Below are 19,972 nucleotides of genomic sequence, written 5' to 3'. Positions count from 1 at the left end.
TGTACTAGGTGGTATAAAACATTGAGAACTAAATAATCTAGTAGGAGAAACTGAATTGAAATTATGTAAAATATATGAACCAAAAAACCTATGGTATTTAGTTTGAGGGCTCTGTCATTAAGAAAGCATGGTAGGAAAAGGAATTTAGCTCCAAATAAGACATTTTACTTGCACTTCTTGATCAAATGGAAATCCGTAGTACATAGAAAGTTTTACGAACGCATATATTGTTCCTCCCAATCTACCTACCCAAATCCCCTCTTCCCCCAGAGACCCTCACTTCCCAAACTTAGAAACATCAGGAGCTCAGCTTACATAGAGGTCTGTAAACTCATGATTTCTTTTCTTTTCCTTTTTTCCCCTGTAAATGCCCCTGCTTAATCTTGGTAGTTCCTTGGTAGTTCCCACATCTCATGTCTCCTGTTCTCACCTTCTCTTTCATTTATTCAAGTCCACTTTCAGTTCTAAGCTTCCTTTCTCTTCTTCTTTAGCTGAAAATGTAATTCACTTCTACCCAGATGCATTTTCTAGGTGGAGGATGTCTTTCTTTGTACCTTGGGTTTAGAAAATGGGCACTTTCTGAAGAAATGTTAATTTCAAAATAGGATTCAGTACTGTCCTCTGACTGGACATGAATCATTACCCTCCCCATTATAATCTCTGGAACATTTAAGGAAATAACGTCTTAAAGACCAAAGCTCTCTCCATTATGGACCATGCTTTTACCCTGGAGGCATGTTATGTACTCTTGTCTTAAACACTCCCTGGCTCTAGGCTCTCCGGACCAAATTGAGAGCCTGTGTTCCATTTGCATGCCTGTTTTAACCAGAGAGCTGAGTCAAGGAAAAGAGCCCTAGCAGCATCATTCTGACTGATCGGTTCTCCTGGATGTCTTAGATGTGTACACTATTAGCTGACTTGGTTCCTGATGGTAATTTTTTTTATCCTTAGCCCAAATCATTCTAAGCAGCAACAAGAATTATTTATTCATAATTTATATTAACACTCTTCAAGTTCAGCTAATGTAATTTCTTGTCTCCCAACCATGCCCTACAACCCTGGTGGCAGGTTGTGATGGTTTTATTTAATAAAAATACAAAGGCAGAGGTCTTTTTACTGTTTCACTAATTCTGTTTATAAATTAGTCATAGGACTCAGGTTTTTTCGTGTGTGTGTTTTTGGATTTGTTTTGTTGGTAAGATAAAAAAGATGGAGAAACAATTCATGCAGGAAGAGAAAAAAATTAAATCAAAGCTCATTTTACACTGCCGTTATTTAAACTTTTTCTCTTCTTTCTTTGTTTCCTAAAGCACAACATACTGCCCTCCCTAAGAAGCCTTCTGGGAAATACAATGTAAGCTTTCTCCTTTCCAGGTTTTTCTCGTAAGAAACACTCACTGAGGAGCTTGTCTTTTCCATCCCTCTGGTTTCATTTTTGGCCCCAGGTGATGGGGCAAAACCTGTGGGAACTCAGTTCAGTCAGAGGAGTTGATCTGAGAAGTTTCCAAACTCCTTAATGAAGATAGGAAGGAGCTTATACCTCCACTAAAATTATCTGGATGGATTTGAAGTCTTTGTACTTCTTTACAGGTGTGTTTCTGTTATGACTTCAATTGGGTCACCCCAAAGTTCCTGTGTTTAAGTCCTAACCCATAGTACTTGAGGAAGCAGACTTATTTCGAAATAGAGCAGTTGAAGTTGTAATTAGCTAAGTTAAGATTAGGTCATACAGGAGTAGGGTATTTGCTTCAGATGTTACTGGTTTTTTTTAAAGAAATGAAATATTACAGATACAAATGAAACCTTATCACCATTGATTCTTTTTTCCTCTTGAAAAATAACCACAATTTAAAAGTCACTAATTCAACATTTAGTTTCATTTTTAAATAACAATCAAGTCAATATTTATTATTTTACTATGTGCCAGAAATTGTTATATATTACATCATCATTTCAGTTCTTTAAACTAGCAACTACAGTAATCTCATCTTACATACTGGTTCTTATAGCCAGTAAGAGCAATGTTACTGAATTAGAATAATCTGGCATTTTGACTCCAGAGATCATATATTTAAATGATCTCTTACATAGTCTTATCGTATAGTACATATGCATGTGCCTGTAACTATTTCTGGTACTGACTTTAAATTCATCTGTAAGTGGTAACATCCTTCAAAAATTCTCATCAACCTTCTTTTCACTTGACATTGATTTGGAGTTTATCCATATTTATGCAAATAGCTCTATTTTATCTATTTATTAACTTGGCTGTTAATGTTTCTGAGTGTTGTAGGTTTCTACACCCATGAAAAATGACCCAGGTGATTTAGATTGTGTGAGTGAAGGGGAAATATGAAAAAAAAATGTTGAAAACAGACATCTTATAGGACATCAGGTTTATTCTCAAACAGAACAATAGAAAAATAGTACAAATAAAAGATGAAGAGGTGGACATTATTCTGTTAAAGCTGACCATGTCTATATCTCTTGGAAAGTCTTCATGTATTCTCCAGTATGTAAAAACATGTTGTAGAACACTGTTATACATGATCAATAAGGTTCAGTATGGTCCAGCAAAGTTGCTGACCCAAATCTATTTATAAAACTTCAGCCCGATGAATAAAGGTATTTAGAGTAATGGCTTGTTTTGAAGAATCTTATGTGTAGTACTCATGAATTCATATTTAGTTGTCTGGCCAATGAATAAGCAAACTCAATTGATTTTTTCTATTTTCTTCCATTCATTTTGATTCATTATTTATCAATCAACCTGCGTGGTGTATAGTTACAAATATATGCAAAATCATGTTTTATACAGAGGATGCTTTTGCAGAGAAAATAAACCAGAGGAAACACAGCCATTTAGAAGATTAGTATGGTCACCCAGACAAAGAAAGATTAAATGTGTATACATCAACAATGGAGTTTGAAATCAGAAGATTTGAAAATCTTTAAAAATAAAATCAGCAAGGGAGAGTGACCAGTTATTTATGGTGAGCATACAGGAAGGAGTCATTAATGACTCGTAACCTTGCCAAAGAAATGTATCTGTGAGTCAGCATTAATAATGCTTTAATGATGAATCTTGGGAATTTCAAAGAGGAAGAGATGTAGTATCAAGTTGAAGGGCTTAGGGGAGGATTCATTGTAATCAAATTGACTTTTAAGATGGATAAGGATTTTTTTGTACTTTAGAATATCCTATTTTCCTTATCAATAGGAATCATGTATTTATTTCTTATGACAAATGATATCCACTTTATAGAGCTTAAAAAATATGGAATATAAATAGAAGGAAACAAAAAATACCAGCATGACTTAACCAGGGATGCAAGTGTATGGATGTATAAGACATTAAAATCATACTGTGAACATGATTTTAATGTTTAATATTATAAGCAATATTAATTATAAACAATTATTATTTAATGATATGAATAATCTTGTAGCTACATTTTAATATTATAAACCTATTATAAACATATTATTTTAGTATGTTTAATAACCCAGTTATTTGTCAATCTTCAATTACTGTACATATATAGAATAGAAATTTTGATTTACAAATAGTGCCAAACTGAAGAGTAAATAACATTTAATATATATACATATAATGAGAATATAGTAGAATCAGAGAATAGTCATAAGAAAGGCACAGAGGAACAAGAAATATTTAAAGCACATTAAACAGTGTAATTTCCCTTGAGCGCAGAGATTTCAAAAGCTAGAGAAGTTAAGACTGGAAAGAAAGCTGACATAATATCATGGTGACAGATGATGGAATTTGTTCCTCACTTGGTTATAAATATGAAACCACTTCGGTTGCTAAAATATAACTCAGTAAAGTGAGCATTTACCTTAGAGGATTTTATAAAATGAATAAGAGTGGCTATAGGCTGAAAAAATGAGGCCAGTTAGAACCCTGAATAATAAAGGAAATAGGCATGAGAGCTTGAACTAGAATGTGATTTTTAAAAGAAGAGGGAAAGAACTAAAAGTGATTAGCATCACTGAGGGAAAATAATGATGGTTGGGTAGATAAAACCAAGAAGGGAATGTTAAGGATCAGTGTTTCAGGCCTGGGAAACTTCGTGATTTTTGACAAGTTTCTGAGATAAGATAAAGTGTTTAGTTTGGGCTGTAATTTTCTGCTGCCTATGAGCAAACAATAGATATACCTTAAAACTGAAGGACATGGGAAATGTGAACACAGAAGCATCAGTAGAGATAGAAACATGGACTCATTCAAAAGGAGAGAGTGATAGAGTAATGGGAAATATAAGATTTTAAATAGGAGTATAGAGGAAAGAGAATATGATCTAAGCTAAAACAGAACAGTGCATTAATTTTAGGAAGTGAGTAAAGAGCATGAATCAAAGTAGAAGGAATACTCCGATAAATAACTTAAATGCTTATTTATATTAAGACAAAGTGGTTGGTCAGCTTTTACAAAGGCTGTGAGGAGGTTGTGGAGGAGGCAAGCCATTGGAGGTGGCTGTTAAATTCATGCTTTATTTTACTTCAGCAATAGCTTCTTGAGAACAACATGTAGAGAAGACAGTCAAGCAGCGAAGGACTGACACTCGGGGGATCCTCATGAGATTCTTTATCAGAGACACAAACACATACCAAACTTAGATCCATGTGGGGAATGGTTACCCTACCTGAAGAAGTGGGGGGGCATTTCCATTTCAGCCCCTTAATTAGTGTCCCATATTTTGAGGTTTTCTAGAAGAAAATCAGCTGTAAATGTTAAGATACTTTTAGAATGGGTGTCTGAAAACAAAAGGCAGTTTTGAAAGACTGTCAAATCAATGTTACTAAATTTGCTTTGCACAGTAAGCTCTGCACTTACTTGATTTCCAGTTAAAAATTATTCCTTAAAAATTCTAAATTCCAGTTTTAATATAATTATTCTAATTATTTGAACGACTTAGGTTTCATTTCTGATATTTTAATGTTAGATTTTTTTTTTTTGGTCTTTTTGTCTTTTTAGGGCCACACTTGTGGCATATGAAGGTTCCCAGGCTAGGGGTCAAATTGGAGCTGTAGCCTCTGGCCTACACCAGAGCCACAGCAACGCTGGACCTGAGTTGCGTCTGCAACCTACACCTCAGCTCTTGGCAACACGGGATCCTTAACCCACTGAGTAAGGCCAGGGATTGAACCTGTATCCTCATGGATGCTAGGTGGGTTCGGTAACCACTAAGCCACTACGGGAACTCCTTAATTTAAATTTTTGAAGTACATATTAATCATTTAAATGAATGAAGTACTGAGAACACATTTATTTTAAAAATTATTCCAGCTTAGTACTAATTTGTTATTATCACTGTCTCCATTATTAAGTTATAAGTTTGAATACTCTGAATTCAAAATCACTAACATGGAAAATATTTAGACTGAACAGTTGAAATTTTCTAGATCATAGTTCTCCACAGTAGACTGAAATATTAATATTAGGGCATTATATCATTTAACAGATGTAGCCTCAATACAATATTAAATGTACCTTTACAGTATAGTTACTCTGGAAACATTTGATAGATTTTTAAAGAGAAACATTCACTTTAAAACCCAGCAATCTCACTTTTAGATATTTACCCAAAAGAAATGAAACATATTCAAACAAAAATTGTTTCACAAATTTCAGAGTAGCTTGACTCACTGTCATCAAACCCTGGAAAAATTCTTCAATAGGTAAATAAACAAACTGAGATACATCCATGCAGAGAAATTTGTATTTAGCCACGAAAAGGAACAAACTACTAGAGTTCGCATCGTGGCTCAGTGGTTCATGAATCCAGCTAGGAACCATGAGGTTGCGGGTTTGATCCCTGGCCTCGCTTAGTGGGTTAAAGATCCAGCATTGCTGTGACCTGTGGTGTAGGTGGCAGACCCAGCTTGGATCCCTCATTGCTTGGGCTGTGGCATAGGCTGGCGGCTACAACTCCAATTAGATTCCTAGCCTAGAAACCTCCATATACCACAGGTGTGGCCCTAGAAAAGACATACACACACACACACACACACACACACACACACACACACGGAACAAACTACTGAAACATGTAACATGGGTGAATCTCTAATACATTATGCTAAGTGAAAAAAAAAAAAAAACAGATTCAATAGGCTACATCCAACAGGATTCCATTATATGGCATTCCTGAAAAAAAAAAAAAAAACTGTAGGAAAAGAAAACATAAAAAAAGATCAGTGATTATTTGGAGTTAGCAGTGGGGATAGGGGTTGAAACACAAAGAGGCAGAGTATATGTAACATTCTGGACAGGTGGAAATCTATATCTTAACTGTGGTGACCCCTATACTTCTGAGTACATTTTTCAAAACTCACAGAACTGTACATCAAATACAATGTTTTACGGTATGGGAATTAGGCTTAAAAAATTATTTTTCTCTAAAACTATCCCAGCAATTGCTAAAACTTTCCATAAAGAAAAAAAAAAAAAGCTACACTTAAAATATCTACATGATACATCATAAAATTCTATATTTAAATGCCTTCCAATTTTAGCAAACTCTAGTGCATTAGCAGATATTAAACATTTTTCCTGATATGTAAAGCTTCTAATACCATGAATACAAATTTGTTGTCATTACATCAAAGATAGTCACCATTGTTTAAGAAACCATGTTGTAACATGGTGGGAAATAGAACATTTACAGTTACAGAGAAATGAATTGAAATCCAGTTCTGACACATATTTGCTGTATATCATTGAAAGAACCATGCTGCCTTTCTGAAACTCAGTCTTTTTGTAATGAGGTTAAAATACTAACCTGCTTCATTTATTACAATAATTAAACAAGATCATGCTATAACCTCAATGAGAGTTTCCTAAAAATGATTTTCTTCCTTTTCTTTAATATTGTTTTCTGAAGAAATTTAAAAATTCCATGAGATTGTAAGCTTTGGCAATTTTTGCATATGTTTTCAAAAAAGGCCTGAAAATATGGACTAACATATATTATTTATGCCAAAAAGCCACTTGCAGCACAGAGTTTGCTCAAATGGAATGTAATTATTGACAAAATTTATTTTATCTGCCTGTGCTTTATCCTTCCAGACTACTATAATTAAGAAGCTTTTGACTCCAAGGTAATAATTTTAAAGTGTAAGTTCAGGAATAGAAACTTAAATATAATGTTTAAGTAACTGTCTACAACCGTAAACAGAGATTTCTAATCTCAATAAAATATTTTTCTAAACTATATTTTTCATTTTCTGTTATTTATTCAAAGGAAAAGAACCAATAAAATTGATTAAATGTTTGCATTATTGTTGTAAGTGGACATATATTTTTTTTTCTACAGGGAAATATAATTATTTTATGTAGTGTAACATTTGAGACTCTATCCAGGGAGTGTGAAATGTTACAAAAGAGGAGACGGTTAGGAGATAAAGTCAAGGAGCTATAAGACAGAAAGGCTCAGAACATGTTGAACATTGGCAGCCATTTTAAGTCATTTGTCTCTATCTTTTAGAGACTCTGAAAGCCATTATATTAGAGACATTTCCACAAATGAGAAACACTGTTTGTTAATTTATTTATTGTCACATTAGCTGCGATGTTACAAACAGATTGTAGGGAATGAAAGATAAAAATCAGAAAGGCTGGTTAGGAGACTGTTACAATAATTCAGGTGAGAGAGGGTGGTGCCTTAACCAGGAAGACATATGATATTAAGTAACCAATTATTGAGGGGAAACTACATGGACTCAATAAGGCAAAGTTTTGTAATGGTCTGTATAAGTACCCGATGTGGGAGAGAATGTAGGGGAAGTGAATAGAGAAGGAGACAGGATATAAAGATAGGAGTCATTAAAATACTAGATGGTTGCAGATAGATAAGTATAAAGGAAAAATAAGACAAGGGATACTAAGAAATATTTCGCTATAAAGGAGAACTAAAAATATGTAGAACAAACTTCACAACAAATGTCACTTTGGGGAACCCCACCTACCGTAGTTAAAACTGATAGACTCTTGTCCACTAACATGGCTCCAGTTAGGTCCAGCTGTCTGAGTGGCATGACTCCCACTACTGTTGCCAGAGTCATAGGCCATTAGGGCCAACTCAGAATGGTTTTGAGGATTATTCTGAGAATATAAAAATTTACCAGAAAACAGTAGCAAAGTATGTTCTTCCCTAAGGATTTACAGAGTGAGTTTTGTGAAAACTTTTGAATCTCTGTAAAAATATGCTGAAAGATGTTTTGTTCTGTTTCTGGTTTGAATCCCTTGAGACCTGTAGGAATCGCTAACAAGCTTTTAGTTGTCTCCATTGCAGAATCATTTTTAGAAAGACCAATTTGTTGCTTCCCTGGGCAATGTACTCTATACAAATATGTCTATTTTATGTTTCTTTTATAATTTGTCTCAACATAGCCTCTGAACTATTGAAGTTCTTTGGCCTCCATCTGGTAGAAATAAGAAAGTCAAGAAGCTCTTGTTTCTTATTTCCAACACATTATTTTCCCATTAGTTTCAAGCTGTTTCATATTCTGTTTTATGAAGTTTTCTAGTGAAAAGTTAAAGCTATTTACAGCTCTTATACTGTACAACTATTGCAGCTATTTATGGTTACTATAGAGATTTTAAATAAGTAAGCTACTTAATATTCATAATGTATTATAATTATATGTAAATTATACCTCCACTACTTCTATAACCTTTCTATTTCATTTTGAACTCTTGGATGAAAGGTAAAACATAATCCAAAATTAATGATTTTTCTAAAAATTAATACTGATGGAGGTATTCCTTATCAAAATATACAAAAAAAAAAAATTAAGGAAGTGACCAGGAGAAATTTTATAGTCTTAAACCTTTTCATTAAAAGATTAAAAATATAAATTAATGAAATTCCAAGCTCAAATAAATGATGGAAAAAAGAAAAACAGGTGAAACAAAAGAGTGAAGAAGACAGTAAAGAATGAAGATAAAAACAAAAATCCCCAAAGTAGTTGTTGGGAAACAGCCAATATATAATTACTAGCTGAAAATGATGTCTTTTTGGAAAAATCCACAAAAAAGACCAATTACTAGATAACTTGAAAAAAGAAATCAAGAAAACATAAATAATAAAAATAAGAAAGGATAAAGGGGAAGTAGTCATTAAGATTGAATATGTTTTTGAAAAAAATCTTAAGATCTTTCTGCAGTATATTTAAAAAATGATAGTTTCCTAGGTAAACAGGATATGCCAAAATATTGACCTTAGTATAGATCAGAAGCCTAACGAGGCTAATTTCCATATAACAATAGAGAAATTTGTCAAGAAACTTTCTCACAATAAACCATCAAGCCCAGATGATTTCAATGGAAAATTCTACCAAAGTACTAAAGGTTAGATAGTTCAAATGCTTTTCAAACCTTTCCAGTGCATAGAAAATAAAAGAAAAACTTTTAATACTTTTTGTGAAGTAAATATAGCAGTTATACCACAACCTAATATAGTTAAAAATGAAAATTATAGACAAATATCACCTACCAGTATTGATTTAAAAGTTATACAGTTATTAGCAAACAGAATACAACACCTCATTAAGAAACTGGCATGTCACGATCAAGTAGAATTTATTCTAGGAATACAGTCTTGATGCAATATATGTACCAGAGCCCTCTGAGACCAACCCCTATTTGGATGATCCTCTAGGAGCACTCCCACAACTCAGCACATAGTCATAGTCATGGTTATAATTTATTATAGTAACAGGAAAAGAAGTAAAATTAGAAAAAGGAAGAAATTAGATGAAACCAAGTGCAACTTTCTAAGCGTCCTTTCGTAATAGTGTCACACATGCTGTGCCTGTTCTCTCAACAACTTTTGACAACACATGTAAAATATCTAGCAGGAAAGCTCATTAGAGACTCAGAGTCCACGATTTTTATGAAGGCTGGTCACACAGGCACCCTCTGCCTAGAATGTATCAAAATTCCAGACACCTAAAAGAAAAGAAGGGAATTCAATGCAAACTGCACTGTTTTTACAAACAGTTTAGGAACAGTGAGCCACTCTTATCCATTAGCATGATGGTAATCCCCCCAAAATCCAGGTTCTGGACACCAGCCAATGACCAAATTTATAAGCCAGCCTTTTGAAGACTAGCAATTAGTGTGCCATGTTAATTCTTTTCTTCACATTATGTTAATATATCTAAGGGGAAAAGTATCTATTTGTCTTCGCAAATGATGGAAATACCTTTGCATAATTTATAACTTATTCCAGGGGGAGAAAAAAACCTTGAGAAAATAGTAATTGATGTTTAATTTCTTAACACAACACTTGCAATCTATGTAATATTAACCCTAGAACTAGTGTAATGCATAAACATGAGTGTTATTTCCAATAAGTAAAAAGAGAAAAAGGTACTTTACAGGATTTCCTTTTGTGGCTCAGTGAGTTGTGAACCCGACTTGTATCCGTGAGGTATCTACTAGCATCCATGACCCCTGGCTTTGCTCAATGGATTAAGGATCCAGTGTTGCCACCAGCTGTGGGTTAGGTCAGAAATGCAGTTCAGATCCCATGTTGCTGTGGCTATGGCATAGGCAGGCAGCTGCAGCTCGGATTCACCCCTTAGCTTGGGAACTTCCATATGCCACAGGTGCGGCCCTCAAAAGCAAAACAAACAAACAAAAAACAGAGCAAAACAAAACAAAAAATCTATTTTACTCTCTCCATTAATTTTTAACAAATTAGGAACGTTAACAATTCAGAAACCCAAAAGAGCAAACGTTAGTTCCAGATGGGTTGATTCATGACTTCTATGAAACATACAAGGAAGAAATTCAACTAATCCTCTACAATCTTATTTATAAGACAGAAATAAAGGAAACACTTCCTAAGTCACTCTATGAGTCCAGCGTATACTAATACCAAAAGCAGGTAAAGACATTTCAGGAAAAAAAAAAAATAGACCAATACCCCTTATGAACAAACATGCAAAAATCCTCAATAAAATACTAGCAAATTGAATCCAACAATGTACAAAAACAATTATACAACATGACTAGGTGAGATTTATATTAGATATAATATAAATGAGACTGGTTGAATATTTGAATATCAGTTAAACTAATTCATAATATCAATGGGCTAAAAGGAAAAAAAAATCATACTATCATATCACTAAACACGTAAGGAGCATTTGACAAAATCCAACAACACTCGTGATCTAAACTCTTAGCAAATAATATAAGAGGAACTTCATCAACTTGATTAAAAAAATACTGCAACAGGAGTTCCCGTCGTGGCTCAGTGGTTAACGAATCCGACTAGAAACCATGAGGTTGTGGGTTCGGTCCCTGTCCTTGCTCAGTGGGTTAACGATCCGGCGTTGCCGTGAGCTGTGGTGTAGGTTGCAGACGCGGCTTGGATCCCGCGTTGCTATGGCTCTGGCGTAGGCCGGTGGCTACAGCTCCGATTCAACCCCTAGTCTGGGAACCTCCATATGCCGCAGGAGCGGCCCAAGAAATAGCAACAACAACAACAAAAGACAAAAAGACAAAAGACAAAAAAAAAAAAATACTGCAACAAAACCTATAGTTAATATCATATTTAATAATGAGAAACTTGAAAGTTTCCCACTAACACAGGGGAAAAGGCAAATATGTCCCCTTTACCACTACTTTTCAACATCATATGGTACTTCTAGCTAATGCAATAAGAAAAGAAAATGAAAAAAATATATATCCTGATTAGAAAGAAAGATATAAAACTATTTTTGCAGGTGATGTGATTTTCTTTGCATAAATTCTGAAAGAATTGACAAAAAATTCCTTGAACTATTAGGAGATTACAGTAAAGTTTCAGTACTCTAGGTTGACATACAAAAGCCAATCACTTTTCTATACACTGTAATTGAAATTTAAAACAATCTGCATTAGTATACATACAATTGATATACTTAGGAATAAATCTAACAAAATATTTTAAGATATATATGAGGAAACCAAAAATCCCTGATTAAAGAAATCAAAGAACTAAATAGAGATATAGTCCATGTTCATTGATAGGAATTCTCAGGTTTGTCAAGATATCAGTTCTTCCCAACGTGATCTATAGATTTAATCCAACCACAATCACAATTTCAGCAATTATTTTGTGCATATCAACAAACTGGTTCTGAAGTTTATATGTAGAAGTAGAAAACCTTAACTAGCCAACGCAACATTGAAGTACAAGATTAAAGATGGGGGATAGCACTACCTGAACTTAAGAATTACACTAAAGCTACAGTAATCAATAGAGTATAATATTGATGGAGGAAAAATTTAAGAGCCTAAAAATATACTGCTATGAATACAGCCAATTAATCTTTGACAAAGGAGCAGAGGAACTACAATGGAGCAAAATTTATCTTTCTCAAGTTTTGTATGCACCAAAAATTGCTTTAAAAACTCTAAAATAGGCAACACATAAACAGAAACTTAAAAAAAAAATACAAAAGGCCTTTAAATATGTGAAAAGTCATTTAATTTCAGTCTAATAAGGGAAATGTAAATAAATATTGAGATACATTTTTCATTTAGAAGACTGGCAAAATTTAGGTTACATGGATGAATGGATGATATGAGAGAGAGAGGGAAGGAGAGAGATTATAGCTCATTCTGTAGTGGGGCTGTGTAGAAAAAGATACTCCCATTAATTGCTGACTGATACCAATTTGCACAAGCCTAAGGAAAAAAACTGGTAATACCCAACGAATCTACATATTATATTTTCACCCAGTAATCTCACTTCCACAAATTTAACCAGAAAATATACCCTCATTACATTTCAGAATTGTTTGTAATTTATAAGCTGTGGGAAATTAGAGCAATGCCCAAACATAGTAGATTAGCTAAATCAGTGAGACAGATAGATAGGTAGATAAAATGGGTAGATCAATCGGTCGATCAGCAGGCAACAGACACAATGATATATTATGCAACTGTGAAAATAGTATCTCCTGAGTTAATATAGCATAAATATGGGGTATATTTTAAATTGAAAAATAAAAAAATCTATAAAATTATTCATGTTTTATTAAAAAATAAGGGGGGATAAGAAAATATTTGTGTCTCTTCCGTAAAAAGAAAAGTGGGAGTGGTAAACCAGAGTTGTAGAGGGTTGGTTACCTCTAGGGAGGTGGATAAGAACATAGTGAAAGAATAGAGGGAATCAAAGGAGGTCATGGTGTGTTAGTTCTGTGTGTATATATTACTGTATGGTTCTTAGTATTGGAATTATGTTAACATTTTAGATGGCCAGAGGGGGTTGAGAGACAGAGGGAGACAGAGGAATAAAAGCAATGAGCAATTCTGGCAGAGGTACAATAAAGTGGAATTCAAACAGAAACAGATGGACCAAACTGAATTTACATAAATGATATAACTGCCCTCACCATGAAGTGAGAGAAAGAACAAGTTCAAGTAAATCTTCAGAACTGTATTTGGACTCTGTGCCCTCAGGTTAAATACAAACAACACTTTAAGCAAATATAAAACTATGGTTAATTGGATTTTTTGGTAGAATTCATGTTGGTAATTTTGAAACTTTTTTGTGTATTCTAAGATTGAGAAAGCAGTTAAATATACTGCAAATAATGGGGTCATGTTTCTTACTGTTACGATTTTATCCTAATTCATTCTCTCTCTCCCTCTTCTCCCCCCATCTCTTCTCTCTCTCTTCTCTCTTCCTTTCTTTTTCCATTCTCTCCCTCTCTACCTTCTTCTGTACCATCTGTTTCTTTTTATTACATTTGAATTTTGAGAAACTTTTTTGTCTTATTTTATTAGTTAAAAATTAGTAACATTTTATAAGTTACTTTTATTCTATTGCATGTTTTATTATTTATATGGAATATTATCTCTATTTTCCTTTCCAAGTCTTGTCTTATATTACAGAAGTATGTTTTTAAAATTAAGAAATTGGTATTAAGTTCTACAAACAAGTTTATTTTATGTTTATTTTCTTAGTTTTAGCAGCACAATAATTGCATGTTCATCTAGCTATCTTTCTGGCCCCTTAACCAGCCTGTGAATTTGTATGGACTTCATTTCAAAGCATATAATATAGCATAACACACCAAAAAGTCAGTATATGAGTGTTCATTTAGTGAGGTAGATTGATTGGCAGAGGGAAAAAGAAAGACAACACAGTGAAAAATAGGAAGTTGGCTACAATTCCTTTGACAAGTTGGGGCATCTCTTATAAAGAGTACTGAGGGGGGGGGCTTCTACTCTCAAGGTTAGGCGAAGATGGATGTTCCTTACCCCAGCACTCCAAACCTTCCTCTTTATTGGTGGAGTCAATGAAAGAAATTGTTTATTCTAGTATTGTGTGAAATAAGTAGGCAACAATAGACTGTCTCCTAAGTTATTGACCTGGCAAATCAGGGGACATAAAGCTGATATCCATCATGGGCTCCATTATAGAGTCAAAATTGTTTCCAGATCAGAGTTTTTATCTGCTTTCATCAACATTTTCTCCAAGCAGTACAAACAATAGTGTCCTATGCTGCAAACTTTTCTCTAAGACCTGAGAACTTAGTTCTACATAATTTCTTCTGCAGATTCTCACAAGTTGGCACTGGTAATTCTGATATTGAATTCCATTTAGCAGTAGTCAGGAGGTAAGAAGATCAACAGCATGCAAATAAACAAAACCCTTTGCCATCTGAAAATTCATTCACTCAACTCAGAAATGTATATGTTTACTTTGAGCAAGGAAGTGTTTTGCAGTCAAGAGGTACAGCAAGAAAAAAAACTTGGGCAATATGTCTGCCCTCTTGAAGGAGTTTCTGTCAGTAAGAATGGACCATTAAAAATAATTAAAATATATAATATTTTGACTGATGATAAGTCTTACCAGAAAAAGTAGAAGAAAAGATTATAAAGTACAAGGTGGAGGAGGAGTGTGGTCAAGGAAAGCTTAACTGGGAAATGACAGTTGAGAAAAGACTTGCAGGAGAAAAGGAAGTAAGTATGCAGACCCTGAGAAGGAGCAGTCTTCATTTATAGTAGTCAAATGACCTAGGTCAAGGAAGAAAGTAAACTTGAAACTAGCAAATCTCTGGAAATTAAAGAATGAATGACGTTTCTTACATAATCCATGGAATATAAGTGAATCTAATTTTACATTATTAAAAAGGTGAAGACAAAGTAAGCTCAATAATATGAAATATAAGATTAGGAGGATGCAACGAGTTAAGCTAAAGAATAAAATTAATGGAACTTTAAACAAAAAAGGCTTAAAGCTAAACTAAAATACTATTATCTATAGATAAGTAAAATAGACAAATAACTATTGCGTAAAGAAAAAATTAATTATACCAAAGACTGAGAGAAGAAAGACTATATAATCACAACAGAACAAGTACTAAAAGAACCATAGTAACATTTGGAAATTTAGAGAAAGTGGATAATTTTCAATAAATGACTAAATTTGATGCAAAAAAGATGTAGAACACCTAAGCTTACAATAATAACCATATTCTCTACAAGAGAGGGTTTTAAAAATACCCATTAATAAATAATGTAGGAGACCCATGTGATTTGAGGGGAGTTTTAATTAAGTATCATAGACTAGAAATAGTCAGTGCTCTAGAAATCCTTATAGCTCACCCAAAAAATATTTAGGCATTATTAGAGTAATGTCACAGCTTGACAAATATAGTACCTGAAGTATACATAGAAATTTTAGTTATGAATTTAAATACAAAAATATTAAAGTAATAGCAAATTTAAAACAGTTAATATTTAAATAATTCACCAAGATAAACTAAGGTTTATTACAAAAATGCACATTTTTAAATTCCAGATATCTAAGTAATAAAAATCATATTTTATAAACATATAGTTAAGTGCCTAAAAAATATTTGATAAATTTGCAAAAACATTTCAAATAAAATTTGGACTATAAGAAAAATGCCCAGGAGTTTTCTTCTGGCTCATTGTGTTAAGGAGCCAGTGTGGTCACTGCAGTGGCTTGGGTTGCTGCTGTGGTGTGGGTTCAGTCTCTGGCCTGAGAAATTACACATGCCATAGGCATGGCTAAAAAAAGAAAAAAGAAAATTGCCTAGATATAGTAAAGGATCTTTATCAAAATTTAATTGCACACATCATAATGAAAGTAAAACACTAGGGAGTTCCCACTGTGGACAGTATCCCTAGCAGTAGTTCAGGTTGCTGCTGAGGTGCAGGTTGGATCCCTGGCCCAGTGCAGTGGGTTAAATGGATCCAGCATTGCTGCAGCTTCAGCTTAGGCTGAGCTGTGGCTAGGATTGGCTCCCTGGCCCAGGAATTTCCATAGGCTGCAGGTGTGGCCATAAAAAATAAAAATAAATTAAAAAGACACTAGTCATGAATATTAAAACCAGGAATATGACAATTGTGCCTCTTATCCATACAATATTTTTAGCATTTTGTGAATTTTATAGCCAGTTTAATTAGAACAGAAAATGGAATTAGCAGTCTAGATACCATATAAGAAGAGAAATTATGAAGAGTGAATTTTTAGAAAACCAGAGTTGCTAGGTCAGGATTAAACCTTTTTAGATCATACAAATTTCTCTATGAACCCAGCCACCATGTTGACTATTCTGGGGATACTTAAACCTCTCCAAGGGATTTCTTATAGACTTCAGGAGTATGAGTTAAATACAAAAAATTAACGGAAAGAAGGAAAAATGTCTGTATGTCATGAAGCAGGTTATAGGACCAGAATAATGCTATGCCTAAAAGCAGGAGTAGTGATTTATTTTATATAAAAACATTTCAGTATATAGTTTCAAATATAGCTACTTCCATATTTATTTATTTATTTTTTCTTTTTTTTCTTTTTTTTTTTTTTTTATTTTCCCACTGTACAGCAAGGGGGTCAGGTTATCCTTAGATGTATACATTGCAGTTACAGTTTTTTCCCCCACCCTTTCTTCTGTTGCGACATGAGTATCTAGACATAGTTCTCAATGCTATTCTCATATTTAAAACTAAATCTAAATAAAACACATTTAGAAATAGTTGTATATTTAAAGATGCAAATTTTGTCTCAATTTTCTGCATTTTTCAAAAATTTTTAGATAAATCTGCATTTCCCATTTTCTGTAAACATACTTACTGCTTTAATTGTAAATACAATTTCATAACTTCAAAAAAAAACCTTCACCGTAAAAATGTAAAAGAAAATAAAAAAATTCTGCCACACTGATTCCATTTCATTTTGGCATATGAGAATCTGCATATAAACACAGTTTTGTTATCATAGTGCTCATCATATTTTGATATGTTCATCTTTTCCTACACCAGCCACTTTTATTGTTCTATATGTTCTTCTTAATTGTTACGTTTAGTGTATGCATAATATTTTAAATAGTGTTTCTGCACCATAATGTTAGATATTAGATTATTTGTAATGTTTAAATTTTATTTAATATATACTATAAGGTGACATCTTTGTGATATCATACTTTTTATGTTTGTTGAATTCTTTCTTTAAAATATGTAAAAATGTGAGTTCCTGTTGTAGCTCAGTGGTTAATGAACCTGACTAGTATCCATGAGGATGCAGGTTCGATCCCTGGCCTCGCTCAATGGGTTAAGGATCTGGTGTTGCTGTGAGCTGTGACATAGGTCGCAGAAACAGCTTGGACCCCACATTGCTGTGGCTGTGGTGTAGGCCAGCAACTACAGCTCAAACTGGACGCCTAGCCTGGGAACCTCCATGTGCCAAGGGTGTAGCATTAAAAAGACAAAAAGACAAAAAAACTTTTTTAAATAAATAAATACCTATTTACATTCAACTAAAACCAGTTTCATTTTTTCCCAAATGCATTATTAAAGAGTTGAATAGGCAAAAATGATCTGTAATACTGTTTTAAAATGCATTTGATTTTGTTCCTTGTGCATTTGTTAGTTTCTACTTCTTAATTTTACAGCATAAAAATGTTTCTTCTCTTATCGAAGGGATTATGTCTCTTTGGAATGAAATTCTTTAAAGTGTATGACACTTTAATGAATATGACATATGAGCCCTTACAAGCCTGATTTTTAGCAGATCAAGTTAAATTAAATAACAGAGACAGGTACCGTATAGTAAGCTCCCTAGGAGAAATTGTACACTGCTACTTTTATTATAAGGATTTCTCATGCTCATTCTTATATGAAAGAAAAGGACATGAAGAATTATTATGAGCAAAGAAAAAAGCATGGTAGAGAATATTATTAGACATAACTAAACCTATCCTCTTCTACTCATTTAATTTAAGCATTTGTGAAGGGCTAATATGGCTAGAATATAGTAAAATCACATAGAATAGAAAAATCCTCTTGGTCTTATACCTCCAGTGTTTCCAGCTCATTACTTCCAGGGTTGTTTTATAAAACAGAAATCTGCTTTAAAAATGTAAAAGACCTTTGCCTGGCTTTCAGTAACCTTACCTGTCTTGATTGATCTCTCTTCCCCAGCCTTTCTTCTACCAGACTGTGGATTCAAAACACTCCAAACCTCCCTTCATTCTCTGAATAGGTTAGGTCTCGAGTCTGTGAGATTCTTCTTAGAATGTCCTTTCCCATCTGTATTAGTTTCCCATTGCCGCTCTAACCAACTACCACAAACTTAGTGACTTAAAATAATACCAATTATCTTATACTTCTGGAGAAGTCTAAAATGGCTCAGCAGGGCTGTGTAGCACTGGCATTTCCTGAGCGCTACCTCAGACTGGTCCTTTCTTTTATCAACTGCATCTCAAAGGAGTATCTTTCTCTTCACCCCACACCTTGGACATGAACTTCTTGCCTGAGTACTGTAAAAACTAATTATATTAACAACGAGAAACGAAGAACCAACAACTTTATTTCAAAATAATAGTCTGTTATTTCAAATGAGTTTATTTCAGAAGGAAAAGGGGTCAAGCATGAGGAAGCAATGTATATGGATCCTACCGGTAAAACTAGAACTCGGGAAACATTGAAACGCATAATCAAGGAGGATAGTTGGCTGATGGTGTGGCAGTTATCCCAGTGCTGCAGAGAACTCTTTATTATGAGTATATCATTCTGGTGAAACGGTTCTGACTGCTGATGGCAGGCTACAGCCTAGAATTTCTAGGTCTCACAGTTGATAATAAAAGCCCAGAAGCAGTTGTTCCTTGGGAGTTGAGGAGGAAACTGGCTATAAAGGTGATGGTACTGAACGTTTTCCAGCTGTAGGTATGGATCCAAGTTTGTCAATAGTACTGCATACATTGTGACAATAACTCTTAATGGGGATGATACAGAAAATGCAAAACCTAGGCCAAAGCCAGGGGAGTGGAGAATTTGTGGAAGTAATTTTTTTTTTTTTTTTTTCTTGCCAGAGAATTAACTCCTGAAGAGACTTACTGCTATAGTGACTAAAGAACATCTGACAGAGGATGCCAGAGTCTTTTCCAATGCTCTGGCACTGAAACATCTAACATAAAACTGTTTGAAATTCCTGTCCTAAAATTTTAAGGGCAAAGGGCAGTGGCCATGTTTTTATAAATGAGGCCACCAGCCCTCCTTTACTAAGATTTTGTATTCAGCTTAGTTTAATGTCAATTTGAAATTAACTTTTCTGTGAAATAAAAGCATACAGAGTGAAAAAAATATTCAAGTGGTAGCTCAAACAATGACAGAACATATCATCCCTGAGAAGAAGCCAAAAAGATGAGATCATGTTCAATGTTATTTGTCAAATCTGGTTTGATGCTAAGCTAGCATTGAGAACACAATAGGTATGGGAAGGATGTTGGATGCTAGTAGAAGGAGGCATATGCTTCTGAAGTGAAAGGGTAGCTAATGGGAATGATGGACACCTGGGTCCTAGGATGTTTGCCTAAAAGAAAGTTGATGAAGAACAGAAACAGGGCTCTGTCATCAGCTAGGAAAGTTTCCCAGAAATCCAGTTATAAGGCAGAGAGACATTCTACAGTTTGCAAA

The 19,972-nt window shown here is 34.0% G+C and overlaps 1 pseudogene; it reads left to right on the top strand.

Moving 5' to 3' along the window:
- The first annotated feature begins 14,956 nt into the window (after positions 1–14,956).
- LOC110257525 (ADP-sugar pyrophosphatase pseudogene) lies at positions 14,957–19,570 on the top strand (annotated as a pseudogene).
- Positions 19,571–19,972: the final 402 nt, after the last annotated feature.

The sequence above is a fragment of the Sus scrofa genome, chromosome 18 (genome assembly GCF_054392235.1).
Source record: "Sus scrofa isolate SSC_HxYL_T2T_F1_AM1 chromosome 18, Sscrofa_HxYL_maternal_Yorkshire_Landrace_v2.0, whole genome shotgun sequence".
Taxonomy (NCBI): Eukaryota; Metazoa; Chordata; class Mammalia; order Artiodactyla; family Suidae; genus Sus; species Sus scrofa.
The sequence above is the reverse complement of the archived record's forward strand: the minus strand, read 5'-3'. Positions and strand labels throughout refer to the sequence as shown.